At 49.2% G+C, this 23,673-nt stretch overlaps 1 protein-coding gene across 1 annotated transcript in view; it reads left to right on the top strand.

Moving 5' to 3' along the window:
* The first annotated feature begins 11,559 nt into the window (after positions 1-11,559).
* Cercam (cerebral endothelial cell adhesion molecule) overlaps positions 11,560-23,673 on the top strand; it is a 42,671-nt gene continuing 30,557 nt past the window's right edge. The window contains exon 1 of the mRNA XM_045137664.1: positions 11,560-11,780. The gene's annotated coding sequence lies outside the window, so the exon portion shown is untranslated. The remainder of the gene's footprint in view (positions 11,781-23,673) is intronic.

The raw sequence follows: 23,673 nt of genomic DNA, 5'->3' as shown, positions 1-23,673 counted from the left end.
TCCCAACTGGGCCAGGCACCCACATCTCGGCCCTGTATTCTGTGGACCTAACTCAGGCCTCTGGCCTTGGCTGAGCTCCCCAACATTGCCCAAGGGACCCCAGAATCTTTTAAGACCCACCCCGTCTCCCAGTTGCAAGGAAATCTGTGGCCTCTTGAGCCCTTCGTTCTTAAGTTCCTGCCCAGGGGTTTCTCAGAAGGGTGAAGGGAACAGTCTGGAGGGGAGAGGGTCATACCCCCTCAGAATGCTAAACTGAAGGATAAGGGAGGAGGGGTGTAGTCTCAAACCCCAGACCGAGGATGCCATCTCCGTAGACCACACCTCCAAGAGGGATCTGGAGGCCACCCCTTCCCCCACCAATGACAAGGGCTTGTTTCCCAGGCTCCTGCAAGCTTTTGGAGACCTGTAAGCAAGGGTGGGGGGAGTAGGTGGGTGTGAGGGTGTGGACTGTATTAATGCTTGTCCACTTTTACTTCTTCCTTTGGATATAACCCTCCATCCAGGGGAGTAGGGGCTCTTTGGAAAGATCTGATGAGTCCCTGTCCTCACTCCCACGCTGGCCATGTCAGGCACAAAGGCTTAGCCTACTTGGCAAGTACTGCCTAGATTCTCACCCCTAGGGCTCAGCCTGGTCTCCTCAATGAATATCATACCCTAGAGGAGGAGTACGTAGCCAGCCTTCATTCTCTCTGCCTGCCATCCATTCAAGAGTACACTGAGCACCCTGTCTGCCCTGCCTAAAATACTTTCCTGTCCATCCCCACAACCTCTGGGCAGCCCTGCCACATGCCCAGCTGCGTTGTGATTTTCTTGGTCTTCTGATTTCTCCTCATTAGCACAGGAAGTGGGTCCTAAGGATCTTTGTACCTCTGGATGTCCCCCAACCAATCATTACATGCACGTGGATGTTCTCATGCATGGCCTGTGACTTGAAAATATTACAGTTTCTTACGAGGGTTGATAACATGCAGCTGCTGGGTTTTATGGAGAGGGAGCCTTGCCGGCTAAATCTCAACTCTTGGGACTGCTTCCCCGATGACGGCCTTGAGTGTCACATGTGCCCAGCACTGTGCACCTGTAGCCTCAGCTACTTGGGCAGCTTGAAGCAAGAGGATCACTTGGACCCAGAAATTCCAGACCAGCCTGGGTAACATAGCAAAATACCACCACTGAAGGGCCGGAGAGATGGCTCAGCAATTCAAGACACTTGCTTGGCAAGCCTGATGGACTGGGTTCCAGTTCCCAGTACCCATGTAAAGACAGGTGCACAAAGTGGCCCATACACCTGAAGTTTGTTTGCAGTGGCAAGAGGCCTTGGCATTCCCATACACTCTTTCAAATAAAAATATTTTATATATTTATTTATGAGAGGGGGGCAGATAGAGAGAACAGGGGTGCCAGAACCTGTAGCCATTGAAAACAAACTCTAGATGTCTGCGCCACTTTGTGCATCTGGCTTTACATGGGTACTGAGGAATGGAAACTGAGTCCTTTGGCTTTGCCAGCAAGTGCCTTAACTGCTAAGCCATCTCTTCGTCCCCCAAAATAAATATTTTTAAATATATTTTTATTTATTTATTCGAGAGAAAGAGGCAGATAGAGAATGGCCACTTGGGGCCTCCAACCACATGCCCTCCAGATGCATGTGGCCCCTTTTGCATCTGGCTTATGTGGGTCCTGGAGAGTTGAACCTGGGTCCTTTGGCTTTGCAGGCAAACATCTTAACGGCTAAACCATCTCTCCAGCCCCCAAATGTAAATACCTTTAATGTCATTTCAAAATATGAGTGAGTAGCTTATTGAAGACAGTTGCTTGTTGACTCCTCACAATTCTAGGAAGTAGGTCCTATTATTATCAGGCCCATTTTACAGATGAAGAAATTGATTGGTGGCTAGCAACCAGCTAGGAGGGAAGGCAGGCAGTTAGAACAACCTAGGCTGTCTAACCCAGAGCACAGTTTTCCCAGCTTTTCCTTAGCAAACATGTAAAGGACGGGCATAAATACACTCACAACAGCAGCTTCCCAGAGACATTCCGTGTTTGTGTAGATTACCGTTCATCTACAGCTTCACTGCAGCCTGTGTTAGCCCACTGGGCAAGGGATTCTGCAGGGAGTGAAGCGCTCTGGGCTGGCCCCTAGTGGTGTTTCAGGAAGAGCACCTCTCCCACCTTCCTGTCCTGTCCCACTCCTTTCCCTCCATATCTGCGGAGTTGTTTTGTTGTTCGTGGTGCTGGAACGAAACCCAAGACCTGAAGCCGACTAGGCAAGCACTCTACCCGCTGCTGTGCCTCCAGCCCCATGGCATCACTACCGCCCATAAGTTCTAGGCAGAGAACATCAGTTAGTCTCACCCTTAAGGAGTAAGGAGCCAGGAAGAACTCTGCCTCTATTCATGGAGCATTTATGAGATGCCCATGGTATGCTAGTCTGAGGCTCAGCCAAGGACAGCAGGTGTCCCCAGAGGAGATACACAGTATAGCTGAGGCAGATCGCAGAGAGGAAGCGTCTCAAGTGGGGAGGAATAAGGGGTGAAGATGGCTGCTGTCTTGGGCAGAGGTTACTGCCCACGCCAAAGAGAAGGAATTTGGAGTGGTTGTCACGCAGAGGGACAGACAGGAAGTACTAACTAAAGTTGAGGTCGACCTTGAGAGGATTTGTGATTTTATCCTAAATGCAGTGGGGATCCTGAAAAGTCCCACAAATGAAGATTTACATTTTTAAAGGTTTGCTGGGGTTGAAGTGCAGAGGCTGGGGCGGGCAGGGGGTGGCACAGTGGGGGTTGAGTTGGTGAGCTGGCAGCCTGTGTAACCCGCACTAGGCAATCACTGGCAGTCAGGGGAGGAGAAAGATGAACAGAATGAGGTTGTTCTTCCAGAATACCCAGCCAGTGTGCAACTGGACATACAGACACAAAAATTTCCCAGCCAACCCCAAGAAAAGGAACAAAGCCATTAGAGAAAATACTTTTTTTTTTTTTTTTTTTGAGGTATGGTCTCACTCTAGCCTAGGCTAACCTGGAACTCTGTAGCCCAAGGTTGGCCTTGAACTCACAATGATCCTCCTACCTCTACCTCCAAATTCTGGGATTAAAGGCATGCACCACCATGCCCAGCTTGGGGGAAACACTTAACTGCATTGGCAAATATCTCTGGCAGAAATTCATTCCAACAGGAAGGATATGATGAAACTTCTGGAATAGGAAGCATTGCCTTGGTTTCCAGTGCAAGTGAATTTTAATAGTCTGAGCCATAGTTATGCTGTCTGTGTAGTGGGCTCATTCCTGCCCACTGTACCCATTTTGCCTCCCTAGAGATGGGTTGGATTCAAACACATTTTTTGGCATTGCTTGTAGTAAGGACAGCATTATCACTGTCCTCTAGCACACACACACAAATGGGCACATGTTAGGTGCCGGTGCGTACTCACTAATCTGTCCTTTATAAAGACCAGCCTCAGGCTGCAGGGGTGGCTTAGCGGCTAAGGTGCTTACCTGCAAAGCCTAAGGACCTAAATTCAACTCCCCAGAATCCACATAAAACAGATGCCCATGGTGGTGCATGCGTCTGGAGTTTGAAGCCAGCTGTCCTGAGACTGCATAGTGAATTCTAGGTTAGCCTGGGCTAGAGTGAGACCCTATCTTAAAAAACAAAGGGAAAAAAAAACCTCAGAAAGAGGCTAGCTGAGTGAACGCAGGTGTGGTGGCTCTGTAATCCCAACACTAGGGAATCAAAGGCAGGAGAGGAGGAGTGCTGTGACTTTGAGGACAGCTTGGGCTAGAGTGGGACCCTGCCTCAAAAAGCAAAATATAGGGGACTGGGAAAATGGTTTAACAGTTACAGCATTTGCCTGCAAAGCCTAAGGACCCGGGTTCAATTCCCCAGGACCCACATAAGCCAGATACACAAGGGGGCATATGTGTCTGGAGTTCGTATGCAGTGGCTAGAGGCCCTGGTATACCCATTCACTCTTTCTCTCTCATAAATGAATAAAATTTTTATTTTATTTTATTTTTAAATTTTTATTAACATTTTCCATGATTATAAAAAAAAACATGGTAATACCCTCCCCCCACACCCCCGCACTTTCCCCTTTGAAATTCCATTCTCCCTCATATTACCTTCTCATCTCAATCATTATTCTTACATATTGAATAAAATGTTTTTTAAAAAGCAAAAAATAGGGCTGTGCGTGGTGGCGCACGCCTTTCTTTAATCCCAGCACACAGGAGGCAGATGTAGAAGGATCACCATGAGTTTGAGGCCACCCTGAGACTACATAGTGAATTCCAGGTCAGCCTGGGCTACAGTGAGACCCTATCTCAAAAAAAAATTAAAAATGAAAATAAAAGGATAGCAGAGTCATCCACATTAGTCAGTAGCATGTCCTTCCTTCCTACCAGACTGGCATTTTACCAAGGACTTGACCAAACATTTTCCTGCACAAAGGACATACTTAGTAACCATCTGTTGAATGAATGATGGATGAATGCAAGAATGAATGAATGCTTCATTAATCAAATGAATGGGTGGATGGATAGGTAGATGGTAAAAAAGATGTGGTGGTGCACACATTTAATTCTAGCACTTGGGAGGCAGAGGCAGGAGAATCACTCTGAGTCTGAGGTCACCCTGAGACTACATAGTGAATTCCAGATCAGCGTGGGCTACAGTGAGACCCTACTTCAGAAAAGAAAAAAAAGTCAAAGCCAAGGCCAGGTGTGGTGGCATACACCTTTAATCTCAGCACTGGGAATATAGAGGTAGAAGGATTGCCATGCCTTCAAGGCCAGCCTGGGACTACAGAGTGAGTCCCAGGTCAGCCTGGGCTAGAGTGAGAATAGGCCTCAAAAAAAATTAATTAATTAATTAAAAAGGCTGGTGGTATATCTTAGAGGTTAAGGCACTTGTCTGCTAAACCTAAGGACCCAGGTTCAATTCCCTAGTACCCACGTAAGCCAGATGTACATGGTGGTGCATGTGTCTGGAGTTCATTTGCGGTGGCTATAGGCCCTGGCATGCCCATTCTCTCTCTCTCTCTCTCTCATATAAATAAATAAAAATAAAATATAAAGGGCTGGAGAGATTGCTTAGTGGTTAAGGCATTTGTCTGCAAAGCCAAAGGACACAGGACTCACCAGGTCCCACATAAACCAGATGCACAAGGTGTTACATGCATCTGGAGTTCATTTACAGTGGCTGAAGGCCCTGGTATGCCCATTCTCTCTCTCTCTATCTCTCTCTCTGCTCCTTTTTCTTTCTCTCAAATAAATAAAAATTTAAAAAAAAAAAAAAGTAAAACAAAGCCAGAACAACACATAAAGGGAATTCAAAGCCAGATTGGGCTATATAATAAGACCCTGTACCAAAGACCAAGGGAGGATTGGAGGAGATGGCTTAGTGGTTAAGGCATTTGCCTGCAAAGCCAAAGGATCCCGGATTCATTCTCCAGGACCCACGTAAACCAGATGTACAAGGGGAAGTATACATCTGGAGTTTGTTTAAAAAAAAAGGGGAGGGGGTGGAGAGCCAGGCAGATGGTGCATGCCTTTAATCCCAGCACTCGAGAGGCAGAGGTAGGAGAATCACTGTGAGTTTGAGACCACCCTGAGACTACAGAGTGAATTCCAGGTTAGACTGGGCTAGAGCAAAACCCTATCTTGAAAAAACAAAAAAAACAAACAAACCAAAGGAGATGCTGGAGTGATGGCTCAGTGATTAAGGCATTTGCCTGCAATGTATAGAGATGCAGGTTCCATTCCCTAGTACCCATGTAAAGCCAGATGCACAAAGTGGCACAAGTGTCTAGAGTTCATTTACAGTGGCTAGGAGCCCTGGCATGTCCATTCTCTGTGTCTCTCTTCTCTCTATCTCTCTCAGCTTGCAAATAAGTAACTCAAAAAATAAAGCAGGGCTGGAGAGATTGCTCAGTGGTTAAGGCACTTGCCTGCAAAACCTAAGGATCTAGGTTCAGTTCTCCAGTACCCACATAAAGCTAGATGGACAAAATGGTGCATGCATCTGGAGTTCATTTGTAGTGGCTGGAGGCCCCAGCATACCTATTTTCTTTGTCTCTCTCTGCTTGCAAATAAATAAATAAAAATATTTTTAAAAACCGGGCATGGTGGCTCACGCCTTTAATCCCAGCACTCGGGAGGCAGAGGTAGGAGGATTGCCATGAGTTCAAGGCCACCCTGAGACTACAGAGTTAATTCCAGGTCAGCCTGGAGAGAGAGAGACCCTACCTCGAAAAACCAAAAAAAAAAAAATTAAAAAACAAAGCTGGGCGTGGTGGTGCATGCCTTTAATCCCAGCAGTTGGGAGGCAGAGGTAGGAGGATCGCCTTGAGTTCGAGGTCACCCTGAGACTACATGAGTTCCAGGTCAGCCTGGTCTAGAGCAAGACCCTACTTCAACCCCCCCCAAAAAAAAAATATATGTAAAACAAGAACAAGGGATGGTTTAGCACTTAAGGCATTTGCTTACAAAGCCAAAGGACTCAGATTCGAATCCCCAGGACCCACGTTAGCCAGATGCACAATGGGACACACGTGTCTGGAGTTGTTTCCAATGGCTGGAGGCCCTGGCACACCCATTCTCTCTCTTCCCCTCTTTCTCTGTCAAATAAATAAATAAAAATACATATTAAAAAAAAAAAAAAACAATGCCGGGCGTGGTGGCGCATGCCTTTAATCCCAGCACTCAGGAGGCAGAGGTAGGAGGATCACCATGAGTTCAAGGCCACCCTGAGAGTACAGAGTTAATTACAGGTCAGCCTGGACCAGAGTGAGACCCTACCTCCAAAAACCAAAAAAAAATAAAAATAAAAATAAATAAAAATAAAAATAAAAACCAGAAAATGAGGGAATCAGGCATGATGCACTTGCCTCTAGTCCCAGCAACAGGGAGGCAGAGGTAGGAAGATTGCCAGGAGTTTGAGGCCACCTTGAGAGTATTCCAGGTCAGCCTGGGCTAGAGTGAGGCATAACCTTGAAAAACCAAGAAAACAGCTGGGCGTGGTGGCGCACGCCTTTAATCCCAGCACTTGGGAGGCAGAGGTAGGAGGATCGCTGTGAGTTCAAGGCCACCCTGAGACTCCATAATGAATTCCAGGTCAGCCTGGGCTAGAATGAGACCCTATCTCGAAAAACCAAAAAAAAAAAAAAAAAAAACCAAGGAAACAAAAAACAAAAAGGAGGTGGGGGGCAAGGATTGGGATTGTAGCTCAGTGGTTTAGTGATTATCTAGCATTTGCAAGACCATGGGTATGGGGGAATAAAAAAGAATTGAGTGGGTGCATGAATATTTATTGCAAATCAGCTGAGGTTCTAAGTGTGGAACGGGGCATTTTTGAAGGGTGCCCTCCAGCACACCAGGACCTCCATAGGGAACTTCAAAAGCAAGCCTAGGACCTAGAGCATGACAGAAAATTCCTGTGGAGCAGCTGTGGTGGTGGCAGGGTTGGCAGGCCTCAACTCTGTGCTGGGTAGTCCAGAGTCTGCAGTCTTTTCCCTGGTTTTGCAGTCTAGAATAGAGGGAAGAATATTGTTGCTACTCACTGTGTCTCCCCAGGCCAGCCTTGACCTCTCCTGGGCTCCAGGTAAACCATTTATTTGTAGAGAGCTCTAGCATGTAAAAGTAGCCTGTACTCTTTTTTTTTTCTTTTTGAGGTAGGGTCTCACTCTAGCCCAGGTTGACCTAGAATTCACTATGTAGTCTCAGGGTGGCTTCGAACTCACGGTGATCCTCCTACCTCTGCATCCTGAGTTCTGGGATTAAAGGCGTGCACCACCATGCCCTGCTTGCCAGTACTCTTACATGACCTCAAACACAACAATCCTCCTACCTCATCCTCTTTTTTTTGTTTTTGTTTTTTTTTTTTTTTGGTTTTTCGAGGTGGGGTCCCACTCTAGCCCAGGCTGACCTGGAATTCACTATGGGGTCTAAGGGTGGCCTCGAACTCACGGTGATCCTCCTACATCTGCCTCCTGAGTGCTGGGTCATCCTCTTTTTTGTTTGTTGACGTAAGGTCTCACTTTAGCCCAGGTTGACCTGGAACTAACTCTGTAGTCCGAGGCGGGCCTTCACCTCACAGAATTCCTCCAACCTCTGCCTCCCCTCTCCGGTGCTGGGCTTAAAGTCTGTGACACCATGCCTGGCTACCTCAGCCTCTTGAGTGCTGGGGTTATAGGCACGTGCTACCACACCTGATATACAAATAGATATATAAATGATGATGATTGATAGATAAGTAAATAGATATTTATATGTGTTATTTATTTTAATATTTTATTTTTATTCATTTATTTGACAGAGAGAAAGAGGTAGAGAGAGAGAATGGGCATGCCAGGACCTCCAGCCACTGCAAATAAACTCCAGACACATGTGCCCCCTTGTACATCTGGCTAACATGGATCCTGGGGAGTCAAACCTGGGTCCTTTGGCTTTGCAGGCAAAGGCCTTAACCACTAAGCATTCCTCCAGACCTTAGTTATTTATTTAAGAGAAAGTGAGTATGGGTGCCCCCAGGCCTCCTGCTACTGCAGACGAAGAACTCCAGATGCATGTGCCACTTTGTATACCTGGCTTTTCGTGGATACTGAGGAATCAAATCAGGAACATCAGGCTCTGCAAGCAAGTACCTTTAACTTCTGTGCCATCTCCCCAGCTCTACTTTTTGTTTTTGTCATGTGCATAGTCTGTGGGATGTGGCGTATGGTGTAGGCACATGTATGTGCTGATGTGGCACCCCATGCACCCATCTGTGGCAGCTGGAAAACACTGAGTGTCCCCCTCCATCACTCACCTGTCCCTTTGCCCCTTGAGACAGTCTCTTACTGATTCAGGAGCTTGCTGTTGAGCTCCAGTCATTCTCCCATCTCTGCACCCATCGGACTGGCATTACAGATGAGTGTGGCCATGCCCAGCTGTTTACATGACTTCTGGAGATTAGAACTCAGGCCCTCATACTTGCACAGGAAGCGAACTTAACCATTGAGCCATCTCTCCAGCCATTTTTGTTTTGCTGTGCTGTGTTTGTATGTGTGCACGTGTGTGTGTGTGTTTTGCTGGTTCTTGGGACTGAACCTAAGGCCTCCTGCGAGCTAGGCAAGGATTCTACCACTGAGGTATTTCTTTTCATAGTGATGTATATGTAAAATAGGTGAAAATTTCAGGCGCATGGCTCTGAACATACTGCACACTGTTCAGTTGTATACTTTCAGTGAGCAAATTGCATGACATATAAGTTACATCTCAATAAAGCTACTATTTCAAACAGAAGTTGGGACTCAGAAATCCTAGTTCTCCCTTACCTGTGTGTGAGGTCAAATCTCTGAATTTCAGTTTCCTAACAAGTAAAGGACAGTGTTTGTTTCATGATATTTCTGGGAAGATTAAATGAGATAATATACCATAGTATTTTTAAAAAATATTTTGTTTTATTTATTTATTAGAGAGAGGGGAAGAGAGAGATACAGAGAATGGGTACCCCAGGGTTTCTGGCCACTGCAAACAAACTCCAGATGCAAGCACCACCACGTGCATCTGGCTTACGTGGGATCTGGGGACTCCTACCTGATTCCTTAGTCTTCACAGGCAAGTTCCTTGACCACTAAGCCATCTCTCCAGCTCTTTTTTTTTTTTTTTTTGACCTGGAATTCATGATGATGTAGTCTCAGGTTGGCCTGAAACTCATGGCAATCCTCCTACCTCTGCCTCCGGAGTGCAGGGATTAAAGGCGTGTGCCACCACACCTGACGCATTTCCATTTTATCAAGGATAAAACCTAGGCCCCAAGAGGGGAAATGACAATGCAAATGACAGCTGGTGGTAACAAGAAGGATTTCAGCCTGGGGTCTCTTGGCAGTGCCTTGTCCTGTAGCACTGTTTAGACTGAGTGATTGTCTACCCCTCACTACTTTGCTCTGCTCTCCCTTCAGTTGAGTTCTGGGGTCCTGTCTGCTTACATCCCATGCCCAGAGCACAGGGACATAGTGTGGTCCCCCCAGGGCACAGGATACCCTAATCCCCTAGCACCCCTCTACCCACCCCTAGGGCCACGATGTTGTCTTGTAATAAAGAAAATATCTCAGCTACCCTTCCATAGTTGCTTGGCAACCCCAAGGGTGGCTGGATGGGGGGTGGCAAAGGAGAGGGGGAGGGGAAGGACTCTGGAGCCAATCTGGAGACAAAGAGTAGAATTTGGGTGACATGGAGCCTGTTAGTGCTAACCTGGCCTGGCTGGGGCGGTGGGTGGGGGCAGGGGCTTCCTCCCTCCCCGTGTCTCACACCAATAAATATGGATTAGGGAAATGGGCAGAGTTCTTCCCACGGGCCTGAAAGGCCAAATCTGACCTTTCTACCCTCTTTATGTACCAATGTGACAGTCAGTGAGAGCAAAGAGTGAGGCCCCCTGTGATGTCTCCCCCATGGCCTTCTGACTTGAGGAAACTTTTCCCCTGGCCTCAACCCAGGTCAAAACCAGTCCTGGGCCCCTGACCCAGACTGGGTTTCAGGTGGGCATCTCAGCATCACTGTCCGGACAAAGAGCCAGACAGTGAAGCCCTCAACCAGTCTTCCCTGTCTCTTGACCCAGCCACACAGCCCAGCCCTCTGCCCCTTAGGCCTGAAGGCCATTTTTTTTTTTTTTTCCAAGATAGGGTCTCTCTCTAGCCCAGGCTGACCTGGAATTCACTATGTAATCTCAGGGTGGCCTTGAACTCATGGTGATCTTCCTACCTCTGCCTCCCAATTGCTAGGTGTGTGCTGCCATACCTGGCTGAATTTTTTTAAATCTTTTTTAAACTATTTTTATTTATTTTTTATTTATATGAGAGAAAGAAGGGAGAGAGAGAGAAAGAATGGGTGCACCAGGGCCTCCAGCCACTGCAAACAAACTTCAGATGCATGTGCCCCTTGTGCATCTGGCTTACATGGGTTCTGGGGAATCAAACCTAGGTCCTTTGGCTTTGCAGGCAAGCACCTTAACCACTAAGCCATCTCCCTAGCCTCTGGATGAATTTTTTTTTTTTCTAGGTAGGGTCTCCCTTTAGATAAGAGTTACTGTGTAGTCCCAAGCTGGCCTCCATACATCTTCCAAAAGGACTGTTACCTCTCATCAGGTCTCTGTCTTTCCACCACCTCTCCCTCTTCCCTTCCCCACCCTCTCCTCAATTCTGTCTCCCTTTCTCTCTTCTCCTTTGGAACTCACGCCACCCATCTACCGTGGTCCCATGAAGCTGGGAGGCCCTTATGGTTGCAGGTTCTGTGTTGTCTCAGTGAAGACTGCAGGAAGGGTGAGAAGGAGGGAGGCTGAGTGGAGATCTCGCCCCCTGGTGCCCTGGCTCTCTGGCTGCTGGCCTGGGGTGGGATGGGCCACTCTGAATGGAGCCAGTGTGGAGACAGGAAAAGCAAACACCTCAGTGTGGGCCCCACTGGCCTTGGGTGGGGGTTGGGCAGAGGGTCTGGTCAGCTCAGCTTCCTAACCAACTTCTTCCAGCTCCTGATGACCCGTGGCTCCCTGGGCCCCTGGCCCACAGTACCTAGAGAGTGAGATGAGGGTTGGGGACAAGCCCTCTGGGAGATACTTCCATCCTTCCTGATCCTTCCACCCAACCCCCAGCCGGTGCCCTTCCTGCCCAGAGATGCCAGGAAAATCTAGGTCTGGGAAGGGCTGCCTGGCCAGCCCTCCTCGGCAGCAGGACCTAGGCTGGTGTGTACCGGAGACACCCAGCAGTGCCATCTGCCTCCCGTGCCAAGGGGTACCCCAACATGCTCTGCCCGGTGAGTGCTCCTCTGGTCTCTCAGCCAGGCAAGGAGAGGGGGGCTGTCTTTGGTAGGTTCCTTAAGACCCTCACAAGCTCCATGAGTCTCTAAGAATCGTAGCATTTGGGGTTTGGACTGTCTTGGACACCGTGGCTGGTGTGTGCAATGGTGGTTTGGGCAGGAGAGTCGAAGGGACAGTGGCTGGAGAAGACTGTACATGAAATGAGGGAATGAAGGGAGTTGGCGGCTGGAGTCTGCGTGGCAGAACTCCTGGATTCCGATTCAGTTTTGTCTGTCTCTGTGTGAGAAAGGATATCACCATATTGCCCAGGTTACCCTCAAACTCAGGCACAGACAGACATGGGTTGTCATGCTCCCCAAATTCATTTCTTTTAATTTTAAATATTTTTATGTAATTTATATATAGAGAGAGGCAGATAGAGTTAGTATGGATGTGCCTGGGCCTCCTGCAATTGCAAATGAACTGCCGACTTTGTGCATCTGGCTTTATGTGGTTACTGGGGAATTGAACCCAGGCAATCAGGCTTTATCTGCTGAGCCATCTCTCCAGCCCCCAAATTCACTTTGTAGTCTCAGGGTGGCCTTGAACTCATGACAATCCTACTACCTCTTCCTCCTGAGTGCTGGGATTAAAGGTGTGTGCCACCACGCCTGGCCTAAATTCACTTTCTGATTAAACTGACAGGATCACAGTGGCTGCATTGACACTTTGCATACTAAAAGACTTGCCAGGCACGGTGGTACATGACTGTAAACCCAGCACTTGGGAGACAGAGGCAGGAGGTTAGACTTGACTACATTATATCCAGTCTCAAAATAATAAGTAAACAATACATAACAGTCCTGTAGGATGAGCTCAGAAAGGAAACTACACCTGGGTAAACAGCAAATCAGTGGAGTTTATGCTCAATCCAGCCAGGGCCCGTTAGCACTCTGAAGGCAGTAGTGGCTGGTGCTGTGGTCACCACCCTTACCAACCTCTCTCCTTCCATGTCCATGTACACAGTTCAGCTCCTCTGAGGTCTGGATAGGACCTCACGCCTCTTCTCTTTCTGTCTTTGCTCCAGGCTATATGCCCAGAGCCACGCCTAGATGGAGGAGGAACCCCCGCTGGGTATCAGGGTAGCCAGTCTCCCCTGACTCCCCAAGAAACCATAGTTGGCTTTTGCCTTACAGGTCTCAGAACAGGGAGCCCCTTGCTCTTGGTGTCTAACCATAATCTTTCATACTGTAATCAAAGCCCAGCCACTTCCAGGAAAGCAAAGTCAATGGCATGCCAGTGGTGCCCAGCAGGGGGTGGGGGTGAGGGGTGAGGTGTGCTGGTTTATGGGAAGTGGCCGGGAGGACTGTGCCACATCGACGCAGTCCTCATTGAGTCAGGCTCTGTGCTGAGGCCTTGGCTGGAACTCACTGAATGGGCATTACACTCCTGTAAGTTGGGTTTCTGTTTTTATACATGGGAAGATTGCAGGGGGAGGGGGCGGGGGACGGGTGCAGAGAGAATTGAAGGAACTTGTTCATGGACTCACAGCTGGGGACAGTCAGGGGTAAGATTCAAACCCACAGCCAGGCTCCAGAGTCTTAAGCCTTTAAACAGCGTTTATATTGCCTCTGATTCCTGGCCATCACTGGGGGTCATTGTGTCCAGTCCCCTGCATCTGGGTGCCCAACCAGGCCAATCTCTGCTCATACACAAGAATCAATCCAGTTTTTAAAGGCACCTGCTCTGAGGGTGGAATTCCCCCTGGGGATAATCAGACATTTATTTATTCATAGCCTTCTGCTAGGAGGGGAGGCCCTTCCACCCCAGCTCACCAGTGGCCAGCTGCCTCCTCTCTCTCTTGCTGGAACAGTCAGGAGTAAAGCAGAAAGTCCTTGAGGCCTGGCTTTCCAGTGTGGCCCAAGGCAAGTGACTCAACTTCTGTAAGCCTCAGTTGATCAACTGTAAAGTGGGGTTAGTGATACAGCTGTTTTGTGAGGTGGATGAGGTTTAAATGATTGAAGGGGATGAAGGCAAGAAAGGACTTGGAAGAGGCTGGAGAGATGGCTTAGTGGTTAAGCGCTTGCCTGTAAAGTCTAAGGACCTGGTTTCCATTCCCCAGTGTCCATATAAGCCAGATGCACGGGGTTCCTTTGCAGTGGCTGGAGGCCCTGGCGCGCCTATTGCCTGCTAAGCCAAAGGACCCAGGTTTGATTCCCTGGGACCCACGTAAGCCAGAGCACAAGGGGCTGCATCGCATGTGTCTGGAGTTACTTTCCAGCAGCTAGAGGCCCTGACACACCTATTCTTTCTCTTTTTCTCTCTGCCTCTTTCTCTTTGGCAAGAAAAGAAAGAAAGAAAGAAAGAAAAAGAAAGAAGGAAAGAAAGAAAGAAAGAAAGAAAGAAAAGAAAAGAAAAGAGAAGAAAAGAAAAGAAAAGAAAAGAAAAGGAAAGAAAAAAAAAAGAAAAGAAAAGAAAGAAGTGAAGCCAGGCATGGCAGCACACACCTTTAATCCCAGCACTTGAGAGGCAGAGGTAGGAGGATCACTGAGTTCGAGGCCACCCTGAGAATACAGAGTGAATTCTAGGTCAGCCTGGGGCTAGAGCGAGACCCTACCTCAAAAACAAAAATAAAGACTTAGTAAACATAGTACCTGGATCTATGAAGTACTTCCCAAGTGGAGGGGTAAATCTGTCCCCTTAAACCATCTTTTTTTTTTTTTTTTTTTTTTTTTTTTAAGACAGGGCTTAGTCTCTTGCATAGGCCGCACTAGGTCTCCTGGGCTCTAGGGATGCTCTCCCCTCAGCCTTCAGAGTCACTGGGACTCCAGGTGTACATCTCTGGCCCAGCTATCCTAACCTTCTGCCACAGATCAGAACTCCTGCTTCCAACCCTGCAGGGTGGGGGTCCCAACAACAGGGAAGGAAACTGAGGCTGTGTGCAGAAGGACCTGCTCAGAGCCACACAACAACTCGGTAGGAGACGAGGAAAGTGACGCTCACAGCCCCTGATTTCCACTTGGGCCCCCAGTCTCTTTGACCTCCTGCCCACCTCAAGTCCTCAGGTGTGCCCACAGTGCATGCCTGGCACCTGGTGCGCCTGGGCGGAACCCAGGAGAGAAGCGCAGAGGTGCTGGTGGGAGAGGTCCGGAGGCTGGCGCACGTCAGTGAGCTTTCTCAGCCCCGTCCCTTTGTCTGCTGTTTTGTGATGGTAAGTGCTACTCCTAAATCAGGTCTGTGACACTGTTATTGTTGCCCAGGGCGCAGAGAGTCTAAACTTTTCCCCTGAGGTCAAGAATGTGGCCAGTCCTCTAGCCGCCCAGAGCAGGGCCTGGGTGACTGGGGGTGGGGCTGGGGCCTCACCCCGAGCTGGGGCGAGAGGGTTGGGGGGGAAGGGGGTCAGCGGGAACAAAACGCTTTGAAATGCCTCCTCTCCATCACTGCCAACATTGTCCGCTGCCCGCGGGGGGCCTGGCACCGCCTTGCCGGGGCTCCGGCCCCCAGCCCAGGCCAGACCCAGCCCAGCATCTGAAAATGGACAGAAGGTTATTGTCCCTTCCAGCAGCCCTTTGTCTGCCCTAGTTCCAGATGTCTAGGCTGGGACCAGGGAACTGACCCATGGTGGGCAGGGAAGAGGAGACAAAGGGGAAGAACACGGGTCACTGCATCTTGAGGGGTCATTCCCAGACCCTGAGATCCCACCCAGCCTCAGCCAAGTCACCTTCTGGGCTGTCATAGCCCTGGGAATGTCCCTCTTCCCTTGTCCCTTCCCCAGACCAGGTTCGAGTACCGGCAGAGAAGGCACGGGGGGTGTAGAGTTAAGAGCAGGGAGCCTTGGAAGATCAGAGATGGGCTGAAGCCCAACTCCACCCAGGTGACCATGATCTTGGGCATGTTGTGGCCCTTTCCTCCCCACTTTCCCCATGAGGGAACCCCTGGACAGGGTCCACTCATTCACAGCTAATAACAAAATCCTCCTGTGCACCAGCACTGCCCTGAGCATGGAGGTGTCTATGGTGTCTGGGCTCCTCTGCCCCTTCCACGCTGAGGTTGATAGTCACACTGGCCAGACATGACATTTCCTACCATGTCCTCCATGGTGGGTCCAGGGCTGTCCACTACCCTGCACTATCAAAACTGAGGATGCAGCCGGGCGTGGCGGCACACGCCTGCCTTCACTCCCAGCACCCGGGAGGCAGAGGTAAGAGGATTACTGTGAGTTCAAGGCCAGCCTGAGACTACAAAGTGAGTTCCAGGTCAGCCTGGAACTAGAGAGTGAGACTACCTCAAAAAGCCAAAAATAAATTTAAAAAAAATAATAGAAGCTAGGCATGGTGGCGCATGCCTTTAATCCCAGCACTCGGGAGGCAGAGGTAGGAGGATCGCCGTGAGTTCAAGGCCACCCTGAGACTACAGAGTTAATTCCAGGTCAGCCTGGACCAGAGTGAGACCCTACCTTGAAAAACAACAAAACAAAACAAAAAAATTAATAGAATGGCTAAAACATTAAACTGAGTGTGGTGGTGCATGCAGGGGGCAGAGGTAGGAGGATCACTGTGAGCTTGAGGCCACACTGAAACTACATAGGGAATTCCAGGTCAGCCTGAGCTAGAGTGAGACCCTACCTCGAAACCCTCCCCCCAAACAAGCAAGCAAACAAACAGGATGCATTATTCTCATCTCCATTTTCCAGCTTAGAGGTAGTTACTTTCCCCAAGCCAGGCAGCCAGGAGGCAAGGAAGCTGGATCCTCGCCCAGGCCAACCGCAGCCACCAGGAGGAGTCATCTGCTAATAAATACTTGGAAGGTGTTCTGCTCTGAGCAAGGCTCAGCGCCCAGCTCTGCATCCAGGACTGGGGGAGCAGTTAACTCTATCCATCAGTTTCACTGTTTCACAGATGGGGCTCCTGAGACCTAAGGCTAGGAAAGAGAGCCCGAGTCAGAGGGCTCAGGGAAAACATCAATAGCCACAAACAGCAAGGGCAATCCCAGAGCCACCAGGGCTACCCTAGTGTCAAACTGACTTGTGCTGAGCTTGGGCAAATGATTACTCTCCACAATTTGGCTTCCTGCTTTCTTCTGTAAAATAAAAATATTTCCTCTCTAGAGCTGGGCATGGTGGCGCACGCACACCTTTAATCCCAGCACTCGGGAGGCAGAGGTAGGAAGATCACCATGAGTTCAAAGCCACCATGAGATTCCATAGTGAATTCCAGGTCAGCCTGGTCTACAGCAAGATCCTACCTTGAAAAATGAAAGATAGATAGATAAATAAATAACTAAATAAGTAAATAAATATTTCCTCTGTGGGTTGGAGAGATGGCTCAGTGGCTAAAGGTACTTGCTTGAAACCGGGCATGGTGGTGTATGCCTTTGATCCCAACACTTAGGAGGCAGAGGTATGGGGATTGTCATGAGTTCGAGGCCACCCTGAGACTACATAGTGAAATCCAGGTCAGCCTGGGCTAGAGTGAAACCCTACCTCGAAAAAACAAACAACAGCAACAACAAAACACCAAAACCAAGTGCTTGCTTGCAAAGCCTGCAGGCTTGGGTTCTATTCCCCAGTATCCACGTAAAGCTAGATGCACAAAGTGACACATGTGTCTCGGTGTCTGGAGTTTGTTTGCAGCAGTAACAGACCCTGGTATGCCTATTCTCCCTGTCTGTCTGTCTGTCTATCTATCTATCTATCTATCTTTCTAATCTCTTGCAAATCTGTCTATCTACCTAATCTCTTGCAAATAAGGAAATAAATTTTAAAAAAATATTTCCTATGCCAGAGTTGTGAAAATGAATTTTAGTGACTCAGTTAAGCACTAACCTCAATGTTTGCTGGTGAGCTTTTACAGCAGTTAAGGCCAGCTATTATTATTCTAATTATTCTGAACGGGGGTGGGTAACATCACTTTGTACTTGTGCCCTCACCTGGGTTCACTTGAGGACAAGGCTCTGTGGGGAGGAAGTGGCAGTTGTGGAAGGGGTTGAGGATGGCAATACTTGGCCTTCTTAGGGTCTCCAGAAGTCTTGTGCCCATCTAGGGAAAGCAGAAAGAAATAGGAATGGTAGGCAGAAGGAGAGGCCACTGGGCCCTGAGGAGTTAACTGCTCCCAGGCCCAGGCCCAGCAGGGCTGCCACGCTGCAGCTGAGCAAGGACTTTTAGCAGAGGAGCCAGGGCTGCTTTCTGATGGGCAAAACAGCTGGCTGCCCAGGAAAAACATCTGGCTTGGTCCCAGCCTCCTGAGAGCAGAGGCAGAGCCTCAGAGGATAGTACCACATCTGGGGTCCTGGTAGAGGAAGAGGGAGAGGGTGGTCCTTCAGGACATATGGGTGTTGGGTGGACCCGGGAGAGGAGATGAGAGGGGCGTGGGCTAGTCCCTAAAGCAGAAAGGCCAGAGGACACGAAGTCTAAACAGACTGGGCTGAGGTGCTTCCTCGTGGAGTCTGGGTCAGTCTTCCCTCAAATAGAGAAGAGGAGGGACACAGGGGACCACAGGATGGAACCCTCTGCTCAGCCCTGGCTGCTCTTGGAACCAGGGCTGAGAAGGGTGCCCAGGCTGGGCTCCTGGATCCCCATCTGCTGAGCTGCATCCAGAACCAGGAGCAAGGTGAGGGCTGGTCCTCTGGCCAGGATCCTGGGGTACCATGGCCACAAAGCAAGCTAGGGGCCCAGAAAGCCCCCAACACAAGAGACGGGAAGCTGGCAACTGGTAAGAGCTCCATCCAAGCGTCCTCCCTGCTTTGGGTCTCTATTCCCAGCTTGCTTGGATGCCAGGCCACGAGGAGGACTTCTAACCCAGAGCCCTGACTGAGCCTCTTCAGCTGCCCCTACCCTACTGTGACAGGGGAGCAGCCCCTGGGACCACAAATAAGTCTCTGCGTGATAGGCAGTGGGTGAATGGGTGGTGTGGCCAGACTCCATTGGACCACAGCTATCTATCTGGATTATTTGCTTACAAGTCCCAGAGGCCTGGCACCCCCTAATTTCTCTCTAACCCCTTTAAAGGTCTCTAACTCACTTTCCTAATCCTCAGGTATAGGGGATTCACCCCCACCCCCCAGTCTGAGCGTGCCAACTTCAGGGCCCAAGAAGGACATGCCCATGGGCAGCAGGCCTTGGCGCTCAGGTTCTCAGTGGGAGGATAAGTGATTTGGGTAAGGGGACCTTCTTCCAGGAACTCTAGTTCAGGGTGTCAGACTGAAGCCCTGAGGTGCTGGCGCCACCACCTGGCTGTCCCCAGAACTACATGGCCGGGGGTCTGTGGATGCTGAAGGGCATAATTGAGAGCCCCTGGGCCTTGGTTGTAGCTGATCAGGACTCTACTCAGCCAGATGGGCCCCAGGTCTGTTTTCCAGGCGTGTACCAGCACCTACACGACCAAGAGAACAAGGGCACAAGCACAGCAGCTTCAAAGCTCAGCCTGCATCAGAGCTATTCGGAATTCTTTGTTAAAACAGATGGAGGCCGGGCATGGTGGTGCACGTCTTTAATCCCAGCACTAGGGAGACAGGGGTAGGAGCAGCACTGTGAGTCCAGGGCCACCCTGAGACTGCATAGTGACTTTCAGGTCAGCCTGGGCTTAGAGCGAGACCCTACCTTGTAAAAACAAAACAAAACAAAAAACCAGAAATGAAAATTGCTAGGTGAGACCGTTTCTCCCTCCTCCCCCCAAAGAAGAACACTTTCCTTTTTCTTTTTCTTTTTTTGTTAAGGTTAAAGAACTCTTGCCAGGTGTGGTGATGCATGCCTTTAATCCCAGTACCCAGGAGGCCGAGGCAGGATCGCCATGCGTTTAGAGACTCTTTAGGGACTACAGAATAAGTTCCAGGTCAACCTGGACTACAGGGGGACCCTGCTTAAAGAATAAAAATGGGGGGCTGGAGAGATGGCTTAGTGTGGTTAGGGCACTTGCCTGTGAAGCTTAAGGATTCTGGTTTGATAGCCCCACTACCCATATAAGCCTGAGGCACAAGGTAGCACATGTGTCTGGAGTTCACTTGCAGTGGCTAGAAGCCCTGGTGTGCCCATTCTCACTCTCTTCTCCTGCTTCTTTCTCTACCTCTCTCTCTCTCTCAAACAAAATAAATAAAATATTAAAAAAGAAATTTTAGCCAGGCATGGTGGCACACACTTTTAATCCCAGCACTCCTGAGGCAGAGGTAGGAGGATCGCTGTGAGTTCGAGACCACCCTGAGACTACAGAGTTAATTCCAGGTCAGCTTGGGTTAGCGTGAGACTCTACTTCAAAAAACAAAACAAAACAAAAACAAAAACAAAAATTAAAGAAAACAGATGACCTGTACTCACAGAGGTTCTGATTTCCTAGACGTGGTGGAGGGGTAGGCACTTGGCATCTCATACTATTCCTGGCTGGCCTGGAACTCATTGTGTAGCCCACACTGACTTCAAACACATGGTCTTCCTGCTTCAGTTTGTAGAGTGCTGGCATTATAAACTTACACCACTACTCTTGGCTCTTGCATTTGAAAGGGGAGTTGGCACAGGGGTCTTGCTATGTAGCTGTGGACTGGTCGCCTTGAATTCTCAACAATCTTCTGCCTAAGCCTCCTGACTGCTGGAATCTCAGGCATGAGCGGCAGCCCATATCCCACAAGCATTTGCATTTTTAACAGCTTCCAGACAAGGCCTCTGCTGCTGGCTCAAGGACCATACTGTGATGAGCACTGTAGATTTAGAATTTGCCCATGTCGCTTTTCAGAATTCATCTCGTTATTTGAGTGTAAGGGAGGACTGGCACGTGGTGAACTTCCCTCCATCAGTGACCCCCTCATATTTCTGCAGAGAGCCCCCCACACAGCCAGGGGCTGGGTGGGGTTGGAAAGGTGAACAAACACCGAGTGGGGAATCAGACAAAGGTCCACCACAGAGACCCAAGACAGCTTAAGATGAGTTTAAAATCAGGGCTGGAGAGATGGCGTAGTGATTAAGGCACTTACCTACAAAGCCAAAGGACCCAAGTTTGATTCCCCAGGACCCAAGTAAGCCAGATGCACAAGGTGGCCATGAGTTTGAGACCAGTCTGAGACTACAGAGTGGATTCCAGAGCAGCCTGGGCCAGATGGAGACCGTACTTGGGGATTGCACCCAGAGCCTGTGTATAATAAGCACATGCTCTGCCTCTGGACTACACCCCACAGTCTCAATAGACTCTGGGCGTAGTGGTGCACGCCTTTAATCCCAGCACTCTGGAGGCAGAGGTAGGAGTTCAAGGCCACCCGGAGACTACATAGTGAATTCCAGGTCAGCCTGGGTTAGAGTGAGACCCTACCTAGGGGGAGAAAAAAAAAACAAAGAAAAAAAAATTGTCTGTTTCATCTGGGGCAGGAGATTAGGGGTGCATGCAGAGCAAAGGCACCGGAGAAGCAGGGCCTTGTCACCCTTGGAGGGGGCTAGAGCTCCATGCTAAGGGCAATGGGCAATGTCAAGGCAGGTATTGGACCAAATTGTGTGTGTGTGTGTGTGTGTGTGTGTGCACCTGCGTGTGCCCCTGGGCTCCTGCAGAGGCCAAGAGGAGAATGTTGGTGTCCTTCCTTTATCATTCATCCACTTGCATTTTTTTTTTTTTTTTTGGTTTCTCCAGGTAGGGTCTCACTGTAGCCCAGGCTGACCTAGAATTCACTATGGAGTCTCAGAGTGGCCTTGAACTTCTGGCAATCTTCCTATCTCCGCCTCCTGACTGCTAGGATTGAAGGTATGTACCACCACACCTGGCTAGTCTTTTTTTTTTTTTTTTTTAATTTTATTTATTTATTTGAGAGCGACAGACACAGAGAGAAAGACAGATAGAGGGAGAGAGAGAGAATGGGCGCGCCAGGGCTTCCAGCCTCTGCAAACGAACTCCAGACGCGTGCGCCCCCTTGTGCATCTGGCTAACGTGGGACCTGGGGAACCGAGCCTCGAACCAGGGTCCTCAGGCTTCACAGGCAAGCGCTTAACCGCTACGCCATCTCTCCAGCCCTTTTTTTTTTTTTTTTTTAGTCATAGCATTCAGGAGGTAGGAGTATTGCTATAAATTTGAGGCCAACTTGAAAAACAGTGAATTGCAGGTCAGCCTGAGCTAGAGTGAGACCCTACCTCAAAAAACAGACAAACAAAAAAACAGATGGAACAAAAGGTCAAGAATATCTAATAAACCGGGCATGGTGGTGCACACCTTTAGTCCCAGCATCTGGGAGGCAGAAGTAGGAGGATCGTTGTGAGTTCAAGGCCACTGTGAGACTACATAGTGAATTCCAAATCAGCCTGGGCTAGAGCTAGACCATACAGCTAAAAGTCAAAAACAAAGAAACAAAAAACATGAGAGGTTTTTGGGCTGGAGAGATGGCTTAGTAGTTAAGACGTTTGACTGCAAAGTCAAATCTATTCCCTAGAACCTATGTAAACCAGATGCACAAGGTGGCAAATGCATCTGGGGTTCGTTTGCAGTGGCTGGAGGCCCTGTTGCGCCCATTCTCTTTATATGAGTCTCTCTCTAAAAACAACAGCAACAACAAAATTAAAAATATATATTTGGTAGGGTGACTACAGGCACGTATCACCACCCCCAGCCCACCAAACCTTTTCAACACCCTTTCAATGTCAATGGTACAATTACTGTGGATTTGCACATGGCCATGACTGAAAGAACTCCTTGGCTATGGAGTCTTAATGCTATGCATAAAACTGCAAAGACTCAAACAGCCCGCATGTGCAATATGCACATGGGATATGTAGTTTAATCTTCAGCAATAGAGGCCACTCCACCAACTATTTTCTGGAAGAGTTAACCAAAGCCCAGGGAGGGTGCCATTTGTGTGGGGGAGGTGTTACTGAACAATGGGAGTCACACCACAACTTGGGGGTCTGTTTATTACAACCACTGTCCAGCTGTCCTGTCCCATAAGAGATCCCTCTGCCAACCAACACAGAAGGCAGAAGCGTTGGCAGAGGGGTGCCTCTTTCCAACTCACTAGCAGAACCCCTGTGGATTAATGGCAGTCACAATGATAAATGGGATTTGAACCCAGGATTGGCTAATCCTGGAGCAGGAAGAGCTAGCTTCTGAGGTGCCAAGTAACTGTGCCCAATGGTCACTTCTTCTGAAGCTTTAAGCTTGACCCCAGGTAGGTCCTGGGATCGGCCACCCTCTATAGGAATCACGTGGTGCTCTTGTAGTGTGTGGCCTTCACCAGGAAAGGAGCAGACCACCTCTTGGTCAGTGCCAAGGCGCGCGCCAGCCCTTCCGGTTGGCAGAGTTGGTTTTTTTTTTGGTTTGCCATGAATGTGCGCACGGCGCCAAGCCCTTTAGCCGTGGCCGGGCCCCCATCAGAGGTGGTTGCTTTCGGGGCCCTAGGCTGTGCATCTGGTTCAGGGTAGCCAGGAAGCGGTGGCCCAGAGATGGGGAAGTAGGGCCAGCCCATGATTTAGGGACGTGTCGAGGCCACGGAGAAGGCCGGGCCAGGGCATCTCGCCTCCCCGTGCACCCCTCGCCGACCTAGCCGAGCTGGCGTCCTTGGTTTTTTAACAATATACATTTTGGGGAGGGGAGGGAAATACCATGGTTTGTTGTCTGTAAGAATAGAAGTTGTCAATATATATATATAGTTTTTTTTTTTTTTCTTTGACCTGACATGTTGGCCCAACGCCTTTAGTCCAATCACTCAGGAGGCAAAGGTAGGAGGATCACTGTGAGTTCAAGGCCACCCTGAGACTACATAGTGAATTCCAGGTCAGCCTGTTAGCCTGGGCTACAGTGAGACTCTCCCTCGAAAAACAAAACAAACAAACATATTGGAGAAATGACTTAGTGATTAAGGTGCAAAGCCTAAGGACCCATGTTCTACTCTCCAGATCTCACATTAGCCAGACACACAAAGGTGAGGCAGGCACAAAGTCACACATGGCCACTA

This window comes from Jaculus jaculus, chromosome 1 (genome assembly GCF_020740685.1).
Source record: "Jaculus jaculus isolate mJacJac1 chromosome 1, mJacJac1.mat.Y.cur, whole genome shotgun sequence".
NCBI classification, from domain to species: domain Eukaryota; kingdom Metazoa; phylum Chordata; class Mammalia; order Rodentia; family Dipodidae; genus Jaculus; species Jaculus jaculus.
This window is presented reverse-complemented; position numbering and strand designations above follow the sequence as displayed.